Source organism: Myotis brandtii, unplaced genomic scaffold, assembly GCF_000412655.1.
Source record: "Myotis brandtii unplaced genomic scaffold, ASM41265v1 scaffold668, whole genome shotgun sequence".
Lineage (NCBI taxonomy): Eukaryota > Metazoa > Chordata > Mammalia > Chiroptera > Vespertilionidae > Myotis > Myotis brandtii.
The window spans coordinates 2,336,885-2,349,445 of NW_005370597.1; the positions used below are offsets into that span (position 1 = coordinate 2,336,885).

Below are 12,561 nucleotides of genomic sequence, written 5' to 3' on the forward strand. Positions count from 1 at the left end.
TACAGATAGGTATAAACTCAAGACAGATTAATTTGTGATGGGTCAATAACAAAGAATATAATTTAACACATTTCCATTTCTGTAAAGTTGTAACAAGAAGTTTTAGACTGTGTATAATTTGGTATTTATGTAAGATCAACTTAAAAGCAACATTCAAACAACCTAGTTAGCAGCCTCCACCCTATCTCAGCTTTTATACCTTTAGCAGAAACTATTACACAAATAAATGGCTTTCTCTCAACCGAATCCCAAGCATAGTAATGTCAGATCAGGCTGCAAACTCCTTTTTTTTTTTTTTTTAAGATTGGGCATATTTATTTAGTTTTTATTTTTTGTTAATCCTCAGTTGAGGTTATTTTTCCCCATTGATTTTTAGAGAGAGCATGGAAGGGAGTGGGAGAGAGAGAAACATCAATGTGAGAGAGACATATCAACTGATTGCCTTCCGCACATGCCCCGACCAGGCCCAGGGATTGAGTCTGCAACTGAGGTACATGCCCTTGACTGGAATCAAATCTATGATCCTTCAGTCTATGGGCCAACACTCTATCCCAGTGATGGCGAACCTATGACATGCGTGTCGGAGGTGACACGCGAACTCATTTTTTTGGTTGATTTTTCTTTGTTAAATGGCATTTAAATATATAAAATAAATATCAAAAATATAAATCTTTGTTTTACTATGGTTGCAAATATCAAAAAATTTCTATATGTGACACGGCACCAGAGTTAAGTTAGGGTTTTTCAAAATGCTGACATGCCGAGCTCAAAAGGTTCGCCATCACTGCTCTATCCACTGAGCCAAACTGGCCAGGGCTTATTTTTTATCCTCACTTGAAGATATTTTTCCATTGACTTTTAGAGAGAGTAGGAGGGAAGGGGGAGGGGTGGAGGTGGGGGGACACAGAGAGACAGAAAGAGAGAAACTCAGCGATTGGTTGCCTCCTGTGTGCGCCCGACCAGACTGAGAAACCTGCAACCCAGGTTTGTGCCCTTGACCAAGAATCCAACTCAAGACCCTTTGGTCTGCAGGCCAACATTCTAACCACTGAGAAAACTGGCCAGGGCAGGCTGAAAACTCTTAATATCAAAAGGAAGAGGAAGTTTTAAAAAGCTTTAGGTAAGAATGATTTTCATTCTATAAAAAAGAAATAAGTATATACCATTTTACCCCCAGTAAACTAGCAAAAATTAAGTGTAAAAATACCAAATACTGAGGAATAAGTAGAATTCTTATAAACTGTGGGAGAGTGAGAATCAATTTCGCATTCGTTATCTCACAGTTAAATATTTACAAACTCCATAAACCAGCACCCCTACTTCTAGGTATATAACCAAAAGAAACACTTGCATATGTGACCAGGAGGCATACATAAGAATTTTTAATGCATCAATGTTTATAAATTTTTGTAAGGCTAGAAACAACCCAACTTGTACCAGCAAGAGAATAAATTGTAGTATCTTCACACAATGGAATGTTATAGTATTAAAAATGAACAATCAGCCTGGCTGGTGTTGCTCAGTGGTTTTGCATCAACCTATGATTCCAGGTCAGGGCACATGCCTGGGTTGCAGGAGCCACTCCCAGGGGAGGCAGGAGGCAGCTGATCAATGATTCTCTCTCATTATTGATGTTTCTATCTCTCTCTCCCTTTCCCTTCTTCTCTGAAATTGATAAAAATATATTTTTAAAAAAAACCAATATGGACAACCATTCTGTACAACAACATGAATGAATTTAGAAACATAGTGCTAATGGGGTAAATCCCAAAAAACTATATATTGGATGATAGCATTTTTATAAAGCTCAAAAATACACAAATTAAACAACATATTAGCATATATACATTTGTCATAAACCTAAACTTTAAAAAAGAAAACATCAATGGAATGAGAAGGACAAAATATAGAATATTGGTAACCTCTGAGGGCAGGGAAAGAGATAGAGGAGGAACACAAAAGTAGATACAAGTTACTGAGAAATGTTCTAGCACTCAAGTTGGGTATTTCATTATATTATTAATCTTATGTGTTACATATATCTTTTATATATATTAAAAATAAAATTTAGAAATATTGGCATAATTCATTCTCCTTTCTTCCAAGTGAGAAGAGCTGATTTTTATTCTGCATGTAAAGAAACTGAGGGTAGTATGGCTCTATCTCCAAATAAAGAATGAAACAGTTCTTCAAGATAGAACCCCTCTCAAAGCTGATAGATTTTAAAGAGAATAATCAGTTTATCTGAAATCAAGAGAATATAAGCAAAATTAAATTCAGGTGAATTAAATGGGATTTTTTTTCTAACATATGAACGGAGTATGTGGTAAACTGAACTTCCTACCTGCCAAAAAAGTATGATGATCCAGGATGGGATCTCAGCATCACCAGATGAAGTTAAAATGTCCAGAGATAATTGGGGAAAGAGAATTTTCAGGAAAACTGGAAGCTCAGATTAGAATACCCAGCATAAAATGAGCAAAAAATACAAAAACTAAATAAATGAATTCATTTGTTTAAAAAAAAACCACAAAACCCTTTCTTTAGCATAGATTTGCAGTAGGGAGGAAGAAAGGGACTGGAGTAATAGAGAAAATTGAGACAGTCCCTGTCCTCAAGGAACTCATACCCTAGTAATCACACAAAAAAAGCTTTCAATGTGTAAATGGAAAACTTACTATACAGAACCAATAAAAAAGGCATTCAGACACAGAAAGAGTAAAATGGTCCAACAATGAGAAAAGAAAAGAATACTTAGAGGTTTTCAAAGCAATGCAGTTGATTAATCTAATGAGTAAGAGGACAGTTTTAATCATAGGCCAAAACTGTTGAGCCTGAAATCTGGAGAGAGAGAGAGAGAGAGAGAGAGAGAGAGAGAGAGAGAGAGAGAAAAAAAAAAAAAAAAAGAGAGAGCCCCAGCAAAAAAAACCACAAAACCCTTTCTTTAGCATAGATTTGCAGTAGGGAGGAAGAAAGGGACTGGAGTAATAGAGAAAATTGAGACAGTCCCTGTCCTCAAGGAACTCATACCCTAGTAATCATACAAAAAAAGCTTTCAATGTGTAAATGGAAAACTTACTATACAGAACCAATAAAAAAGGCGTTCAGACACAGAAAGAGTAAAATGGTCCAACAATGAGAAAAGAAAAGAATACTTAGAGGTTTTCAAAGCAATGCAGTTGATTAATCTAATGAGTAAGAGGACAGTTTTAATCATAGGCCAAAACTGTTGAGCCTGAAATCTGGAGAGAGAGAGAGAGAGAGAGAGAGAGAGAGAGAGAGAGAGAGAAAGAAAAACAAGAAAAGTTAGTGCCCCAGCAGGTGGGAATTCACATTTATGGAGTGCTATGTGCCAGATCCTCTTCTAAATGCTTTTTATGAATTAACTAATTTAATCCTCATAATATATCTATGTAAAAGTTGGTATTATTATCCTCATTGGATAAATGAGGAAACTGGGGCCTATAGAGGTTAATTTGCCCAAGGTCACATAGTTAGAAATTTAAGAGCAGAGTTTTGAACATTGGAGATTGGATTACCCAGCCCAGTTCTTGACTACCACCGGAGGGATTTCTTGTGCCGCTCCAGCATGGCCAAGGGTGAACCTGAGGAGGGGCACTGAAGTATTGAAGAAAAGACAGACAAGAGAATACAGCTGGGGCTCGGTGGATCTCCTGTGCCTGGATGAGGACACAAAAGACCCAGCCTGCAAGCCAATGCTTTATTTTATAGTCTGATTAAAACAAGGGTAGATTAACATGTATACAAATGTTCTTGTTTTGGCAACACTTGCTGCACCTCCCACAGCCCATTAGCTACTTAGGAAGGAAATAGGGAGGGCTACAAGGTCAGACTTAATTATGCTAGGAGAGCTCTGCCCTCTATGCTGGGACTTGTTTGTGGCCCTGCCACAGGTCAGCCGGAGGCTTGACCCTAGAGCCACTCCCTACAATTTCTTTTTTTCTTTTTTGATGGGGGAAAAATACTTTAAGGTGTGCATTAAACCCTTTTTTAAAAAAAATGTTTTTTGTTGATTTTTAGAAAGAGAGGAAGGGAGAGGGATAGAGAGGTAGAGAAAATTTTATGAGAGAGAAACATCATTGATCGATCAGCTGCCTCCTGCATGCCGCCCCCCCGCCCCCGCTCCTGAGGATCCAGCTGGAAATCCCGGGCATGTGCCCTGACTGGGAATCCAACCAGTGATCTCTTGGTTCAAGGGTTGAAGCTCAACCACTGGGCCACACTGGCCAGACAAGGAGGATTTCTTAAATAAAGGTTGGGAAAAAACAGAAGAGCTAGAAAAAGTTGTTCACATAATTTCATTAAAATTTATTTATATACAGGTGAGGTGAATTGTAAATATTGAATTTTTATCCCCAGACATGTTACACCTTGATAAATATTTGTTTAAATATGTTTTTATTTATTTTAGAGAGAGTGAGAGGAAGGGACAGGTAGAGAGAGAGAAACATCAATGAGAAAGAAGCATCCTTTGCCTGCTGCACACTCCCTACTGGGGATGGAGCCCAAAACCCTGAACATGTGCCCTGAGCAGGAATCAAAATGGCAACCTCTTGGTATATGGAATGATGCTTCAGCCAACTGAGCCAGGTCACAACTTGATAAATATTGTTGGTGTGCCTCAAAATTTTGTACTGGACAATAAGAATGTAGAATATTACAGAGAACCTAGTGGAGAAAAGCTGTGTGTCCAGGATCATGATCTTAGGAGAAAATCTCATCTTTTTTATCCCTCAGGATATGGAGATAGAAAATTACTCAAGGTAAGCCTGGCAAAGCCCTCAATTTCCACAGAATAGACTGATGTACTTTATAGCCAATCTCAGTGCATGTATGTATTTATTCAGTCTCTTTTTTATTTCTTTCTCAGCAATCTAATAACTGACTTGTTAGGACCATTTGGTTCAGCAGTACGCTAATGCGATAAAATTGATGGGTTTAATTCCTTTTTTGCTCAGGTGACCATAAATTGCACCCCTAAACTTAGCAAACATGAGCTGTTGAATGACCCTAGAGAAACTGTGTTTGGCTCAGAACAAGTCTATCAACATTACAAAAGATAATGCTTTACTGAGTGTCAGAACTTTCATCTTTGTATTCAAGAACACATTAATTTTCACAGAGAATGATAAAAGTGATATTTTTAATGTCTCACAATGAATCTCTGAAACAATCAAGAATAGATACAGTGGGCCCTTGACTTACGAGTTTAATTCATTCCATGACGGAGCTCGTAACTCAAATTACTCGTATGTCAAATCTTAAAGTGAACGAGTGAGACACGTGATGCTGGGCTGATGTTGTGGCGTTCACTATGACGTTCGCTTCACCAACTAGCGGTGGGGTATCTGAAGCTGGCTCGTAACCCGAATTTTAGCTCGCAACTCAAAGCAAAAAATCAGCCGAGAGACAGCTTGTATCTCGAAAAACTCATTAGTCGGGACACTCGTAAGTCAAGGCCCCACTGTACTTGGAAAGTTCAATATACTTGCTCAGATTGACCTTACCTATGTTATACAGTTATACATCATAGAGTCTTTGCCTAACCTCACAATATATATTCAATCACTCTTGTTTTTATATAGCCAATAAAGAAACAAATAAATAAGAACAGAAATGATTTCAGTTTCTAATTGCTTATGGAGGAACTATTACATGAGGACAAACTAATAAAAACAAAATCCCAAATAAAAAATGCTAATTTATATGCTTACAATAAAGTGATCTGATGCAAATTATATAATTCATTGAGTGAAAGAAACCCACAAAGCAGTGACTGAGCTTTATTTAGCAGACTAGTGACCCAGTGCATGAAATTCGTGCACATTAAAAGGGAATTAGAGGAAATATTTTAATATTGCTATTTGCCCTTTATAATAGAAGTGTCAGAGATGAAAGAAAATTACTAAAATGTACATGAAAATCTTCCTCCTGTCAGAGTCTGGGGCACTCCATGGGAACCAGAGTCAAGTCCCCGCCCACCCACGTGCACCTCAAAATCGCACGAGACCCAGACCCAGCCAGCCCCGCCCCCATTGGGCTAGATCCAGACCCGGTCGGCCCCCCCCCCATCAAGCCTGGCCCAGCGCCGGGGCAGGGGGCATGCCCTGAGGTCCCCAAGGCACAGCCGGTTGCCTGGCCCGGCACCGGGGTAGGGGGCATGGCCTGAGGTCCCCCGGCCTGGGCCAGGGGGTGTGCCTTGAGGTCCCCTGGCCTGGGACAGGGAGTGTGGCCTGAGGTCTCCCATCAAGCTCCGCCAGGCGGGGGTCACAGCCTCAGGTCCCCCGGCCCGGGGCAGGGTGCACAGCCTGAGGTCCCCTGGCCTGGGCCAGAGAAGGGGGAATGCCTTAAGGTCCCTGTCAAGCCCCACCAGGCAGGGGATGCACTCTGAGGTTCCCCGTCAAGCCCTGTTGAGCAGAAGGGCATGACCTGAGGTTCCCTTGTCAAGCCCTGCCGAGCAGGGGGCACAGCCTGAGGTCCCCCACCCAGTGGAGCTTGACAGGGGAGCCCCGGGGGGGCCCCCCCCCCCCCCGCGGGCGGCAGGGCGTCGGGGCAGGGGGCACAGCCTGAGGTCCCCTGTCAAGCCCCACCAGGCGGGGGGCGCAGCCTCAGGTCCCCTGCCCTGGCCCAGCACCACGCAGCCTCAGGTCCCTGCTGATTGCTCATTAAGGCTCATTATGGGAACTCAGCGTCTGCTGTGGGCGCAGCCATCTTGTGTTACGGAATCCCTGCCTCTGCCATGGGCACCACCATCTTGACCATTACGGAGTGATGGTCAATTTGCATATTCCCTCTTTATCAGATAGGATTCTGCTGCTCACTAAACTAAAGCCAAATTTTTAACATGCCCTGACATCTGACAAGGCCACAATAATAGGGGAGGTGCCTCATTATTATCCAAGAATATTCAGAGGAAAGGAAAAGGATGGTGAAAGGCAAAGTTAATATGAAAATTTATCAGATTAAGAATGAGTATAAGTAAATCTCCAATTTCAACTGGAAATAGAAATGGCTCAAATTATCTTTATAGACAATCTCAGTGCATGTATGTATATTTTTATTGATTTCAGAGAGGTAAGGAGAGGGAAAGGGAGAGAGAAACATCAATGATGAGAGAAAAACATTGATTGGCTGCCTCCTATAGGCTCCCATGTGCCCTGATTGGGAATCAAACCACTGGAACACTCAACCACTGAGCCACACTAGCTGGCAAGAAATGTAAAGTTTTGATATCTGATAGTTCAGAGTAGAGATAGAAACCACACTCTTAGTAAGGGTTAATATTCTAAACTTCTCCAAAGTAGAGGTATGGGAAGGAGGGAAGGAGACAGGGAGTTAATTCAATGGCAAAGAGTGCAAGCTATGAAAGTAAATTGTCTAGGTTCAATTCCTAGCTCTGACACTTGGTAGCTGTGTGATTTTGACAGGTTTTCTTAATCTCTCTATGCCTCAGGTTTCTCATCTGTAAAATGAGGATAACAGAACTTACTTATAAGGTTGCTGTGAGGACTTCATCAGCTAATATATACAGTGTTTACACAGTGCCAGGTTTATAATAAGAGCACTATATAAACATTCCATTTTTTATTAAAAGATATCTAAAGACTAATATCAATGGAGATATTTAATCAGAGAATCAAGAAGAAATATGATACAAGTGTGCAATCTTTTATCCCGAATCCTTGGGGCCAGATGAGTTTCTAAATCAAATATTTTAAAAATAATTTAGGAGTTTAATATATTATGCTGTCTACATTTTACTTAACATGTTTAGCCTGGCTAGTGTGGTTTAGTGGTTGAGCATTGACCTATGAACTAGGCAGTCACAATTCAATTCCTGGTTAGGGCACATGCCCAGGATTGCAGGCACGATCCCCAGTAGGGGGCATGTATGAGCCAGCCGATCAATGATTCCCTCTGATCATTGATGTTTCTATCTCTCTCTCTCCTTTCCTCTCTAAAATCAATAAAAATATTTTTTCAAAACAAAACAAAACATGTATTGTCCTGGGCAGCAGCCCTTAATCAAACACATATTTCCACAATGAAATGCATCAATAGTAACACCAAATGGAATAAATGAAGACTTTTGAGTCATGTCAATTCCAGTTTTTGCCACCAAACAAATTAAGAAAATAATTTGGGATTTTTCTCAGAAGATGGCGGCGTAGTAAATGCCTGTACTCACTGCCTCCCACAACCACATCAAAATTACAACTAAAATACAAAACAACCATCATCGAGGACCACTGGAAAGCTGGCTGAATGGAAGTCCTATAACTAGAGAAGTATTAAAGAAAGCACACTGAGACTGGTAGGAGGTGCCGAGATGCGGACCAGGCTGGGCCAGCACCCACGTGTGCCGCTTTTTTAATCGGGAGGGAGATCGTCTCTGTGGAGGCCGCTGGGAGAAGCTAGGGATCCCAGCCCCATACCAGACCCCCAGCCCAGGGTTCCAGAGCTAGGAAAAGAAGTCCCTACGGGTAGTAAGAACTGTGAGCTATAAAAACCAGCGTAGATTGGGGCTCAGTGACACAGAGGCTGCTGGAGACCCAGCTGTTCTTCTTAAAAGGCTGGCAACAAGAATTGAACTTACAAGGTCCTGCTTCCTCTGAGCTCCAGCTCCAGGAAGAGGCTCTGGGGAACATAGACACATATGAGGAGGAACTGGATTGTCTGGCATCTGGGCAGGAACTCAGGGAGGCTTTCTCCCAGATGGAGGTGCTGGCAGGGATCATTGTTCCTATGCTGGGAGCTCCCAGGTCACAGGGCTAACTGGCAGCCATTTCTGTTTGCTCTGCCCTAGTGATTCCCCAAGACCCCACCTCATCCAATTTACCTCACCCAAGCTGTGTGCAGCAGCTTTTGCATATAAATGGTCTTTCCTTGCTCAGGATAAAATCTTTCAAATAAGCTGCAGCTGGGCCAGGGAGTGCCAAACCTATCAATAAAAGGCCCAAGACCCAGCACCAGCACCAATCTGCCTTGCTTCATAGCTGGGTCTCATCTAGGCACTTCCAAACCCAATACAAAGAGGAGGAATCTGAAGATCTCTCTGTAGCTCCTGCTGGGTGGCCCCAGGCAGTGGCTGACTTTGCACCTCTCTGGAGACCCAAGAGCCAGTGTACCCAGTGGTCAGTGTCAGACCATACCAGTTAACAACTCTACACATCTGTAAGTGACACACTCAAGGGGCAGACACAGTAAGCATCAAAGCCCCACTGAAGCAAGTCCTGATCCACAGGGGTGTCTCCTACACAGCAGCTCTCTCGCTATAGTCATAGCTGGACCTCACAGCCAATTGGCCTGAAGGTCGATTCCTCCCAGTGACACCAACAACAATCAAGTCTCAACTACAACAAGACTATGCTCACAGCCCACAAAGGGGTGTACCTAGAGCTCTCAGCTCAGGTGACTGGGGAGGCTGAGCCACTGGGCTCTAGAAAACACCTACTCCACAAGGCCACTCTACCAACTCAAGGAGACCTAGCAGCTCTACCCAATACATAGAAACAAACACAGCGAAGCAGCCAAAATGCAGAGACAGGAAGGCATGTTGCAAATGAAAGAAATGGAATTGCAGATGTATTATTGTGAATCTCTGCCTGTTTGTAGTCATAACTTTTATTGTATTAAATAATGAAATAATCATGGGAAATAGAGCAACAATGATATTAAATGAATTTTTTTTTCAGAAAACCTAATGAGTACCCAGAAAACCTAATAAAATGATTTTCTCTTTAAAAAAAGAGAAAAAAAGAATGTATAGGTAATTATCACATGGGATGTTACCTGGATTATACTTGAGGATTTTATGTGTCATAAATTGTTCACAATGCCTGAAATATCTCCCCAGATATCCCCATGGATGACTATTTCAGGTCTCTGATCAAATGTTACTCCCTCTTCAGAAAGGTTTTCTTGATCATACTATTTAAAATGTCAGGTGGGAGGCATGCACACACACAATCTCACAGAAAACTTTTTCCCCTTTCTTTGTTTTTCTTTTTAGAACTTATCCACTATCCAGCAATATATTATATATTTGTTTATTTGTCTTACTAGACTGGCAAACTATGAAAGCAGGAATTTGTTTTAATCGAGCACTTAGAACAATGTCTGGCAAATAGGCAGTTGATAGATACTATTCAATAAATGGCTGAAGAAAATAAAGCTGACATACCAGTAAACAGTGGTGGGTCCCAAGAACTAGTCCTGATATGGCAGGCAATACCTACTTTAAAAAGGAAATTCAAGGTAAAAAAAAAAAGTTATTTAAACATATGTTTATGTAATATGCATATTAATGGGACTTCAAAATAGTAATTAAAAACATTTCATCTTTATACACATACTTACCAAGTAAATATTGATTCACTATCTAGAAAGTAAAAACTAATCATTACATTTACATTTACACTGCATTTGTATTTAACAATTAATTTTTAGTATTTAAGTAAATAAGAAGGAAAAGTATACTTAAAAGAAAAAAATGCTATAGCACAAAACATTAAAAAATTTACTTTGTATTCCCCCTCATGCACAAACATTTTATTCACCATAAAAAGAAACACAAATGATCATCTAATTGCAAAGTGCTACTACATTCAGTTGTACTGTAAAAATGGCCTAAATTAGCTTTGGAGAACAGTGGCATCTGGTTGTATGTACACACCAATATGTATGTGTGTGTGTGTGTGTATGTGTATATATATATATCGTCTTGCTCCAGGTAGTAAAATGGTAACACACTGATATTCTAAAGTAAGCAAGCGAAGGAGTTTGGAAATCACCATAAATGCGCAACAATGTACTTTCCAGTCTAGATAGATGACTCTTGGAAAGGCCCAGCTTTTCTCTCCATCTCTAACCTCATCCATATATTATTTGTGCCTTTGGAATTACTTTTAAAGAGAAGAAAAGGGAAAGGTGATATTAAGAATTTAGGCCACACTCTTGGAAAAAGTACAAAAAATAACTACCATTTTCAAATTACCATACTTGTATCCTATAAATTGACATTCCATTTATTATGGTTAAAAGTAAGATAATAATTTCAACATCTGTTACTTTTACTTTTGCACTTTTTTCTTTCCATTACTCTTAAAACAGGAAATAGAAACAACCCAAAACACAAAAATAAAAGAATGCTCTACCAGTAGCTTTCAAACTGTGCTATCCCAGATTATGCAAGGATTTTCAATTAGAATTACTTGAAAAAAAAATAATGGAATTGAGACTGTATATGTTTCTCTTCCTGAAATAAGACAAGTTAGCACTGGGCCAGGTGTTGTTTCTTAACCATGACTTCAGAATGGGAGAAGATGGTTAAAAGAGCTGAAGCTAGACAACTCATACCAAAAAAAAGATCAGAAGCTCACAGTTATAATCTGACAATGAGATCAAATTTTAATAATTACTGCCCCCTTTGCTCTCAAGTCCTATATTATTTAGTGAGTTTCATATAGATAAACACATTTAGATGGTACTGTGGATAGGGTGAGGAGTGAATTTCCACAGCTCTATACCCTCAGCAGAGAAGGTTCTGCTTACCTGCTTCTGAGAACTGGTTCAATAGCATGTTAGCATTTAAGGAGTAATCCAAAGGGTCCACTTCAATAACTCTTACACCAACAAAGAAAAAAGCTGCCCTTATTTAAGTGAAAATTCAAGATCACTAGCATAGTCTGTGTCAGGGCACATATGAACTACACAAGTCTCATGCTTTTGACCCTCAGTTCCTTAAGTCCCAAGACTGGAATGAAACCAGATAAATGCCTGAGGAACCACTTCACACCCCAAACACGTGCAAACTTTGTTCAACAGAACACTTTACTGCCAAAATGGAGTTGGCAGAAATTTGGAGCCAAGGCCCCCAGGCTGCATGATCTGCTGGCACCAGAAAGCTTAAAAATCTTAACATAATACTGCTCAGTTTGAGTTCCACCAATTTGCTTGAGACGCCTTCCCCAAATTTGACTTGAGAAAGATGAAAGCTGCCATCAAGAAAGACTTTATTAAGACTTATCCTCTATCTAAAAATAATTTGATTTCCCACTCCTGATGGTCATACCTCTATATTCCTTGATGGTTATGTTTATGCTATAAATCTAATGCAGTCTATTTTATGATGCATGTAAATTCAATTTTGTTTAGTACAGGGAGAACTAAATTAGTTATGACAAAGTTCTACTTAGAAAACATTTGTACCAAATAACCCCCATATATCACAACTTATTACCCTCAAAAGTGTGAGAAATTAAAATATAGAATATCTGTAAATTGCTATTATTTTGCATTTGATTTAGCTTGTTCTCTCATTTTTCTGAATTTGAGTAATCATTTATTTGTATACTAGAGGCCCGGTGCATGAAATTCATGCACTGAGGGGGGGGTGTCCCTCAGCCCAGCCTGCACCCTCTCCAATCTGGGACCCCTCGGGGGATGTCCGACTGCCGGTTTAGGCCCAGTCACTGTGGGATCGGGCCTAAACTGGCAGTCGGACATCCCTCTCACAATCCGGGACTGCTGACTCCCAAC

The 12,561-nt window shown here is 40.3% G+C and overlaps 1 long non-coding RNA gene across 1 annotated transcript in view; it reads right to left on the bottom strand.

The window, feature by feature from the left end:
- LOC102242510 overlaps window positions 1-12,561 on the bottom strand; it is a 34,366-nt gene that overhangs the window by 18,929 nt on the left and 2,876 nt on the right. Inside the window, exon 2 of the long non-coding RNA XR_314440.2 lies at window positions 10,205-10,258. This is a non-coding gene — a long non-coding RNA (uncharacterized LOC102242510). The remainder of the gene's footprint in view (window positions 1-10,204; window positions 10,259-12,561) is intronic.